This window comes from Odocoileus virginianus, chromosome 5 (genome assembly GCF_023699985.2).
Source record: "Odocoileus virginianus isolate 20LAN1187 ecotype Illinois chromosome 5, Ovbor_1.2, whole genome shotgun sequence".
Taxonomy (NCBI): domain Eukaryota; kingdom Metazoa; phylum Chordata; class Mammalia; order Artiodactyla; family Cervidae; genus Odocoileus; species Odocoileus virginianus.
In genome coordinates this window covers 10,145,994-10,156,889 of record NC_069678.1, presented here as the reverse complement: position 1 = coordinate 10,156,889, position 10,896 = coordinate 10,145,994, and positions in this window count along the sequence as shown.

Genomic DNA, 10,896 nt, shown 5'->3' with positions numbered 1-10,896 from the left:
TCTTTCCCAGTGAGTCAGCTCTTCGCATCAGGTGGTCAAAGGTTTGGAGTTTCAGCCTCAACATCAGTCCTTTCAATGAACACCCAGGACTGATCTCCTTTAGGATGGACTGGTTGGATCGCCTTGCAGTCCAAGGGACTCTCAAGAGTCTTCTCCAACACCACAGTTCAAAGGCATCAATTTTTCAGCACTCAGCTTTCTTCACAGTCCAACTCTCACATCCATACATGACCACTGGAAAAACTATAGCCTTGACTAGATGGACCTTTGTTGACAAAGTAATGTCTCTGTTTCTTAATATGCTGTCTAGGTTGGTCATAACTTTCCTTCCAAGGAGCAAGCATCTTTTAATTTCACAGTTGCAGTCACCATCTGCAGTGATTTTGGAGTCCAGAAAAATAAAGTCAGCCACTCTTTCCACTGTCTCCCCATCTATTTGCCATGAAGTGATGGGACCGGATGCCATGATCTTGGTTTTCTGAATATTGAGCTTTAAGCCAACTTTTTCACTGTCCTCTTTCACTTTCATCAAGAGGCTGTTTAGTTCTTCTTCACTTTCTGCAATAAGGGAGGTGTCATCTGCATATCTGAGGTTATTGATATTTCTCCTGGCAATCTTGATTCCAGCTTCTGCTTCCTCCAGCCCAGAGTTTCTCATGATGTACTGTGCATATAAGTCAAATAAGGAGGGTGACAATATACAGCCTTGACATATTCCTTTTCCTATTTGGAACCAGTCTGTTGTTCCATGTCCAGTTCTTTTTTTAAAAATTTTTTCAGTTATTTTTATTAGTTGGAGGCTAATTACTTTACAATATTGTAGTGGTTTTTGTTATACATTGACATAAATCAGCCATGGATTTACATGTGTTCCCCTTCCTGATCCCCCCTCCCACTTCCCTCCCCATCCCATCCCTCTGGGTCATCCCAGTTCACCAGCCCTGAGCACTTCTCTCATGCATCCAACCTGGGCTGGTGATCTGTTTCACCCTTGATAGTATACTTATTTCAATGCTATTCTCTCAGAACATCCCACCCTTGCCTTCTCCTACAGAGTCCTAAAGTCTGTTCTGTACATCTGTGTTTCTTTTTCTGTTTTGCATACAGGGTTATCATTACCATCTTTTAAAATTCCACATATATGCGTGAGTATACTGTATTGGTCTTTATCTTTCTGGCTGACTTCGCTCTGTATAATGGGCTCCAGTTTCATCCATCTCATTAGAACTGATTCAAATGAATTCTTTGTAATGGCTGAGTAATATTCCATAGTGTATATGTACCACAGCTTTCTTATCCATTTGTCTGCTGATGAGCATCTAGTTTGCTTCCATGTCCTGGCTATTATAAACAGTGCTGCAATGAACATTGGGGTGCACGTGTCTCTTTCAGATCTAGTTTCCTCGGTGTGTATGCCCAGGAGTGGGATTGCTGGGTCATATGGCAGTTCTATTTCCAGTTTTTTAAGGAATCTCCACACTGTTCTCCATAGTGGCTGTACTAGTTTGCATTCCCACCAACAGTGTAAGAGTGTTCCCTTTTCTCCACACCCTCTCCAGCATTTATTGCTTGTAGACTTTTGGATAGCAGCCATCCTGACTGGTGTGTAATGGTACCTCATTGTGGTTTTGATTTGCATTTCTTTGATAATGAGTGATGTTGAGCATCTTTTCATGTGTTTGTTAGCCATCTGTATGCCTTCTTTGGAGAAATGTCTGTTTAGTTCTTTGGCCCATTTTTGATTGGGTCATTTATTTTTCTGGAATTGAGCTGCAGGAGTTGCTCGCATATTTTTTGAGATTAATCCTTTGTCTGTTTCTTCATTTACTATTATTTTCTCCCAACCTGAGGGCTGTCTTTTCACCTTGCTTATTGTTTCCTTTGTTGTGCAAAAGCTTTTAATTTTCATCAGGTCCCATTTGTTTATTTTTGCTCTTATTTCCAATTCCATGTCTAGTTCTAACTGTTGCTTCCTGACCTGCATACAGGTTTTTCAAAAGGCAGATCAGGTAGTCTGGTATGCCCATCTCTTTCAGAATTTTCCACAGTTTATTGTGATCCACACAGTCAAAGGCTTTGGCATAGTCAATAAAGCAGAAACAGGTTTTTTTCTGGAACTCTCTTGCTTTTTCAATGATCCAGAAGATGTTGGCAACTTGATCTCTGGTTCCTCTGCTTTTTCTAAAACCAGCTTGAACATCTGGAAGTTCAAGATTCAGGTATTGCTGAAGCCTGGCTTGGAGTATTTTAAGCATCACTTTACTACCGTGTGAGATGAGTGCAATTGTGAAGTAGTTTGAGCCTTCTTTAGCACTGCCTTTCTTTGGGATTGGAATGAAAACTGAGCTTTTCCAGTCCTGTGGCCACTGCTGAGAAGAGCAGCCAAAAAGTAAAAGCATTCATAATAGATAGATCAGAAAAGAAAAGAAAATTACCAGAAAGGCTAACCTTTAGCATTATGAATGTGTGTATGACCCTCTTTTAATTGTAGTCAATTAAGTTAGATTTTCCTCTCAGCAGAGAAAGGGGGCAAAATAGATGAAGTCAGAAGTCATTGCTTCAGAAGAGATGTGTGTGGGTAGTATTAGCATATTCCACTAGTGTTCCAGAAACTTCTACATGTATAAAAATTCTTATAGTTTATTAAAAGAAGGACCCTTATGTCAATGCATTTTGTAAAGCTAGGTTATTCTTGACATCAAAACCAGAGAAGATAGGCAATAAAACAAAATTGCAAGCCAGTTTCTTTAGTGTATACAGATACAAAAATCCTAAAGAAAATTATTAGTATTCTAAATGCACAAAAATGATACGCAATAACCTGACTTTCACTCCAGGAATACAAATTCCTGTCCATGAATATAGAGAATTCTTATGATTCAACTAGAAAAAGGCAGTCAACTCAGTAGAAAAATGGGCAAAACATATGAATAGGCATTTTGTAACAGAAAACGTCACTGGCCAATAAATATATGAAAAAACTTAGTCTTATTAGTTATTATGCTGATAATCAACTAACTATATAATTTGAGATATCTAAAAAGCAACAGCAGAGTTAACCTAAAGTTAAAGCCTTAAGATATGCATAAATTGGCCTTTCCAGGTGGCCGTTGTGGTAAAGAACCTGCCTGCCAAGGTAGGAGCTGCAGGAGACTCAGGTTTGGTCCCTGGGTCAGGAAGATCCCCTGGAGGAGGACATGGATACCCACTCCAGTATTCTTGCCTGAAGAATCCCATGGACAGAGGAGCTTAGCAAGCCACGGTCCACAGGATTACAAGGAGTCAGACATGACTAAAGCAACCTAGCATGCATGCCTAAATTAGTAACGGTGAAAGTGTCTGACAATATCAAGTACTGATAAGGATGTGGAAGAACTGGAACTCTTAGGTAGCACTAATGGAGATTTAAATTGTAACAACCACTTTGAAGAACAAATGGCATTGGTAAGAATAAAGTTGAAGATGTATGTAGTCTAAAATCTGGCAGTTCTGCCAATTCTACAGAAGCTCTTACATATAACAAATAAATATGTAATAAAATGTTACAGTAGCATTCTAAAACTTGAAAATAATTCAGTATCATCAACAGTACCATGAGTAAATAAAATATACTGTGCTATAGCCAAATGCAGAATACTAAACCCTTGGAGGAGGGCATGGCAGCTCACTCCAGTGTTCTTGCCTGGAGAATCCCCATGGACAGAGGAGCCTGACAGGCTACAGTCCATGGGGTTGCAAAGAGTCAGACATGATTGAGTGATTAAGCACAGCACAGCACAGAATACTATACAGCAGTGAAAATCAAATGAAAATTAGTTTTATGCTTCAAAATTGGTATATCTCAAAAACTTAATATTGAGTGAAATAAGCATATCATAAAAGATAACAAAGTATGAATCCATTTATATAAACATAAAAATGTGGTCAAATGAAATGTGATTTAGGTATATATTACACATATTGTCAATATTTACTGAAATAATTTTCATAAATTCAAAATGAGGTGGAATTAGAGGTTGTTACTGGAAAGACGTACCCAAGAGATTTACAAACTACTGGTTATTATCTATTTCTTAAGATGTGTGTTGAGAAGATTTTAATTGTTGAGCTATTTGTTTCATTATTATTTTAAGACTGTAACTACACAATACTACTCCTCGAATATGTGAGATATTTAACAATTCTTAAAAAAGAAACCAAAAATACATATTTTCCCATAAAAATAACTATAATGCAAGGAAAACAGCTTCATAAAATTAAGGTGATCTGCTAATAGTGTAATTGCCTGCCAGAACAAAAATTAACAGTCTTCTAGAGAAAGAAAGTAAAACCAGAAGTCCCAACATTACTAGATGTAGCTCCACCCAGATCCCCCTAAAAAAGTAGGTCAAGAATTAACCAGCAAGTAGATTTAGCAGACTTTAAAGTAGTTAACAATATGATAAACAATTGATAGGAAAAAATGGTCAAAATAGGTAATTAGATGTAAATTCTCAGCAGTAATGGACATTTTAAAATAAAAAGTACAATATTTGAAATGAAAAAAATCCAGCAGATCAGCTTTACTGAATTCAGCAGGAGAATCAGGAACTTAAAGATCAATAGAAAGAGAAGGAAATGGCTATTCACTCCAGTATTCTTGCCTTGGAAATTCCATGGGCAGAGGAGCCTGGCAGGCTACAGTCCACGGGGTCACAAAAAAGTCAGGCACGACTGAGCGACAGAAAAAAAAAAAAAGATCAATAGAAATTACTCAAACTGAAATAGCTGAAGAAGAGAGAATGAATAAAACATAACAGAGTGTTTAAGACCCGTGGGATTAGCCAACAAACATGTAGAGTCTCAGAAAGAAGGGAAAAGAGACAGAGGAGAAGGGGAAGAATAAATCTTTCAGGTGATAGGCTAATAAATATTTAAAAATTAATGAAACACATCAAACCACAGATGAAAGAAACTCAGAGAATGCCAATCAGGGCAAATACAAAAGAGATGGTATTTAGCCTGCTTTAGTCAAAATTACTGAAAAACAAAGATGAAAAGAACACATTTTATTTTATTTTATTTATTTTTCCATTTATTTTTATTAGTTGGAGGCTAATTACTTTACATCATTACAGTAGTTTTTGTTATACATTGAAATGAATTAGCCATGGATTTACATGTATTCCCCATCCCAGTCCCCCCTCCCACCTCCCTCTCCACCCGATCCCTCTGGGTCTTCCCAGTGCACCAGGCCCGAGCACTTGTCTCATGTACCCAACCTGGGCTGGTTATCTGTTTCACCCTAGATAATATAGAAAAGAACACATTTTAAAAATCAGTCAGAGAGAAGAAAGGCATTACACTCAGGAGGAACAATCACTGATTCTTTTACTTTATCATCTCATTTTGTTACTGAGCCTATCCAGTGAGATTTATATTTTTCAATTCTAAAATTCATTCTACAATTGGTTATTATAATTTTTTAGTTCTAAAAACTTCTATGTGTGTGTATGTATGTATGCATGCTCACTCGTGTCCAACTCTTTGAGATGCTATGAACTGTAGCCCACCAGGCTCCTCTGTCCATGGGATTTTCCAGGCAAGAGTACTGGAGTGGGTAGCTATGTCATCCTCCAGAGGGTCTTCCTGACCCAGGGATCGAACCCAGGTCTCCTGCATTGCAGGTAGATTCTTTACCACTGACCTATTGGGTACTATCTATTTCTTTGGCAAGACTTTCCATTTTTTTCATTTGTTTCAAGTGTATTTGTAATTTCCCATTGAAGTATTTTTATAATGTAGTCTTTAAAAATCCCTGTCAGATAATCCCTCAGTTGGTACCATTTCAGTGTTGGTATCAACAGTATCTTTTCTTGTTCAAGTTGAGCTTTTCCTGGTTCTTGGTATTGATGAGTCAGTTTTTATTGTGTGCTAGACATTTTTGGCATTGTGCTATAGGACTCTGGATCTTATTCAAATCTTCTGTTATAGCATGCCTTCTTCTGCTAATACTGTACCAGTGAATTATGGGGGAGTGTTATTTCCTTGCTACTAGGTATGGGTTAAAGTCTAATATTCCCAATCTTTTTTTTTTGAGATGGTTGGTTAAAGTAGGGTTCAGTTCAGTTCAGTTCAGTTCAGTCGCCCAGTCGTGTCCGACTCTTTGCGACCCCATGAATTGCAGCACGCCAGGCCTCCCTGTCCATTACCAACTCCTGGAGTTGACTCAAACTCATGCCCATCGAGTCGGTGATGCCATCCAACCATCTCATCCTCTGTTGTCCCCTTCTCCTCCTGCCCCCAATCCTTCCCAGCATCAGGGTCTTTTCCAATGAGTCAACTCTTTGCATGAGGTGGCCAAAGTACTGGAGTTTCAGCTTCAGCATCAGTCCTTCCAATGAACACCCAGGACTGACCTTTAGGATGGACTGGTTGGATCTCCTTGCAGTCCAAGGGACTCTCAAGAGTCTTCTCCAACACCACAGTTCAAAAGTATCAATTTTTCGGTGCTCAGCTTTCTTTATAGTCCAACTCTCACATCCATACATGACCACTGGAAAAAACCATAGCCTTGACTAGACAGACCTTTGTTGGCAAAGTAATGTCTCTGCTTTTTAATATGCTGTCTAGGTTGGTCATAACTTTCCTTCCAAGGAGTAAGCGTCTTTTAATTTCATGACTGCAGTCACCATCTGCAGTGATTTTGGAGCCCAAAAAAGTAAAGTCTGACACTGTTTCCACTGTCTCCCCATCTATTTCTCATGAGGTGATGGGACCAGATGCCATGATCTTAGTTTTCTGAATGTTAAGCTTTAAGCCAACTTTTTCACTCTCCTCTTTCACTTTCATCAAGAGGCTTTTTAGTTCCTCTTCACTTTCTGCCATAAGGGTGGTGTCATCTGCATATCTGAGGTTATTGATATTTCTCCTGGCAATCTTGATTCCAGCTTGTGCTTCTTCCAGCCCAGCATTTCTCACGATGTACTGTGCATATAAGTCAAATAAGCAGGGTGACAATATACAGCCTTGATGTATTCCTTTTCCTATTTGGAACCAGTCTGTAAAGTAGGGTAGATATTGTCAAAAAGATTTTTGCCTTGTGAGAGGTCACCTCTTCTTAAGTCCTTTGAATGGAGAAATCAGATTTTCTTGGGGTTATTTTCTGCCTTCATCTGTTGGCATTTCTTGGTTGCAGACTTTCTAGACCACTCCCCACCTCCCCCCAGGAACTTACCACAGTACGAGTCCTAAAATTCTGAGGTCTCTAGCTACTCTGCCTTCTTCTCCCCACCTTTCAGACTCTGCTTCTATTTGTGTTCTATATTGTGCCTAGATATTTTGGTTATGCTACGCAGGAGCAATAGGGTGAAATGCATCTACTCTATCTGTACCAAACTAAAAGTCCTACTTTCATGAAAAGAAACAAAAATAATACAGTAGCTGGACTATAAGATCTTTAAAGTTTCTCTCTCTTTTGATTTCTCTAAGCTATTGTTTTAAAATGATAAAGGTGATGGCGACTCTATAAATAGAAGAGTTGAAGAGGGATAACTTTTTTTTTTTTCCCTAGCAGTGACTGTGTAGGGAGGATACCTTGGCTTTTTGAGGCAGCAGGTATGTTGCTTTGAGTAAATTGGTGTTAGCTTTTGCCTTGAGCTGGTAGACTTAGGATATGAAATGGGGCCTGCAGAGTTCCTGACCAGACTGATGTTTTACGTCCCTTTTGAGGGCTATACAATTAACAGAGCAGCAGTAGCTTCCTCCTTATTAATGGGAGTGCATGATCTCTCTGGTACTGGTATTTAACATCTCACATGCTTACGCTATATTTTCTTAAGTTGGCTAATGCTCTATGAGAGCAAGAATTAGCTCCTCTACTTCCTGTGATCCCTACAGGTGCTTAGTAAAAGGTCTTACACACTGTAGAAGCTCATAAATATCTGAAAGGACTACTTTTTCTGCTGTGAGTCGGGGTGACTTGAGTTGCTTCTAATGTGCAGCCAACTACTTTTAGACCTTGAAGACTAGGCTACAGATTATGAGAGACAGCATCTTCCAGGGCAGTCCTGTCTGTAAAATTTTTTTAAATTGAAATATAGTTTGTGCACAATGTTGTATTAGTTTCAGGTGTATAGCAAAGTGATTCAGTTATATGTATATACATACACACTCACTTTTAGATTATTTTCCATGATAGGTTATTACAAGATATTGAATCTGGTTCCCTCTGCTATACAGTAGGTCCTTGTTGGGTGTCTACTCCATATATAGTAGTGTATATATATTTTAATATCAAATTCCTGATTTATCTCTCTCTTTCCTCTTTGGTAACCATAAGTTTGTTTTCTATGTCTGTGAGTCTATTTCTGTTTTGTAAATAAGTTCATTTGTATCATTTTTAAAGATTCCATATGTAGGTGATACCATCTGATATTTGTCTTTCTCTGCCTGGCTTATTTCACTTAGTATGATAATCTCTAGGTCCATCCATGTTTCTATAAATGGCATTATTCATTCTTTTTTATGGCTGAATAACATTTTATTGAGTATATATACCACATCTTCCTTATCTATTCACCTGGCAAGGGACACTTAGCTTTTCTCCCGGGCCTGGAAGCAGAGTGAGCGGGATGCGGGGAAAGCGGGCTATTGTCCAAGTCTTAGCTATTGTAAATAGTGCTGCTATGAACATTGGGATGCATGTATCTTTTCAAATTATAGTTTTTGCTGGATATATGCCCAGGAATGGGATCATTGGATCGTGCAGTAATTCCATGTTTACTTTTTTAAGGAAGCTCCACACTGTTCTCCATAGTGGCTGTACTAATTTACATTCCCACCAACACTGTAAAAAATTCCTTTTTCTTCACTGACCCCAGCATTTATTATTTGTAGAATTTTTGATGATGGCCATTCTGATTGGTGTGAGGTGAAACCTCCTGGTAGTTTTGATTCGTATTCTTTAATAATTAGTGATGTTGAGCACCTTTTCATGTGCCTGTTGACCATCAGTATGTCTACTTGGGAGAAATGTCTGATTAGATCTTCTGCCCAGTTTTTTGATTGGGCTGTTTTTTTTTTTTTTTCTGATATTGACCTGTATGAGCTGTTTGTATATTTTGGAAATTAATCCCTTGTTGGTCGCATAGTTTGCAAATACTTCCTCACAGTCTGTAGGTTATTATTTTTTTTTTTTTGTTTATGGTTTCCTTTGCTGTGCAAAAGCTTTTAAGTTCAGTTAGGTCCCATTTTTGTTTACATTTGTTTTTATTTCCATTACTCTAGGAGATGGTTAAAACTCAACATTAAAAAAAACTAAGATCATGGCATCCAGTCCCATCACTTTCTGGCAAATAGATGGAAAAACAATGGAAACAGTGACAGACTATTTTCTTGGGCTCCAAAAATCACTGCAGATGGTGACTGCAGCCATAAAATTAAAAGATGCTTGCTCCTATGGGAGAAAAGTTATGACCAACCTAGACAGCATATTAAAAAGCAAAGACATTACTTTGTTGACAAAGGTTTGTCTAGTCAAAGCTAAGCTTTTTCCAGTAGTCATATATGAATGTGAGAGTTGGACCATAAAGAAAGTTGAGCGCCAAAGAATTGATACCTTTGAACTGTGGTGTTGGAGAGTCTCTTGGACTGCAAGGCAATTCACCAGTCAATCCTAAAGTAAATCAGTCTTGAATATTCATTGGAAGGACTGATGCTGAAGCTGAAACTCCAATACTTTGGCCACCTGATGCAAAGAACTGACTCACTGGAAAAGACCCTGATGCTGGGAAAAACTGAAGGCAGGATGAGAAGGAGATGACAGAGGATGAGATGGTTGGATGGCATCACTGATTTGGTGGACATGAGTTTCAGCAAGCTCTGGGAGTTGGTGATGGACAGGGAAGCCTGGAGTGCTGCGCTCCATGGGGATCACAAAAGTCGGACACAACTGAGCAACTGAACTGAACTGAGGAGATGGTTCCAAAAAAAGATTATTGAGATTTATGTCAAAGAGGGTTCTGCCTATATTTTCCTGAGTTTTAGAGTACCCAGTCTTACATTTAGATCTTTAATCAATTTTGAGTTTATTTTTGTATATGATGTTAGAGAATGTTCTAGTTTCATTATTTCACATGTAGCTGTCCAGTTTTCCCAGCACCACACTTGTTGAAGAGACTGTCTCTTCTCCACTGTATATTCTTCCCTCCATTGTTGTAGATTGTGTGCATGCTCAATGCAAATGGAATTATTTTATTCTTTTCTATAGCTGAGTAATATTCCATCACACACACATATATATATGTGATAGATATATATATGATATATATATATATATGAGATATATATATGTGAGATAAAACATCTTCTTTATCCATTGTTCTGTCAATGGACACTTAGGTTGCTTCCAAATCTTAGCTATTGTAAATAGTGCTGACTCTTTGCAACCCTTTGGACTGTGGCCTGCCAGGCTCCCCTGTTCATGAGATTTTTCAGGTTAAATTTTATCAAAAGCCTTTTTCTGTATCTATTGAAATGATCATATGGCTTTTATTCTTCAACTTGTTAATGTGGTGTATCACATTGTTTGACTTATAGATATTGAAAAATTCTTGCATTCCTGAGATAAATCTCACTTGATTGTGGCATATGATCCTTTTAATATATTGTTGGAGTTGGTTTGCTAGTATTTTGTTGAGGAATTTTGCATCTATGTTCATTAGTGACACTGAGCTATAATTTTTTTTTGGTGATATCTTGGTTTGGTTTTGATATTAGGGTGATGGTGGCCTCAGAGAATGGGTTCAGAAGTATTCTTTCCTCTGCAGTTTTTTGGAATCGTTGGGCTTCTCTTGTGGCTCAGCTGGTAAAGAATCTGCCTGCAATGTGGGAGACCTGGGTTCGACCCCTGGGTTG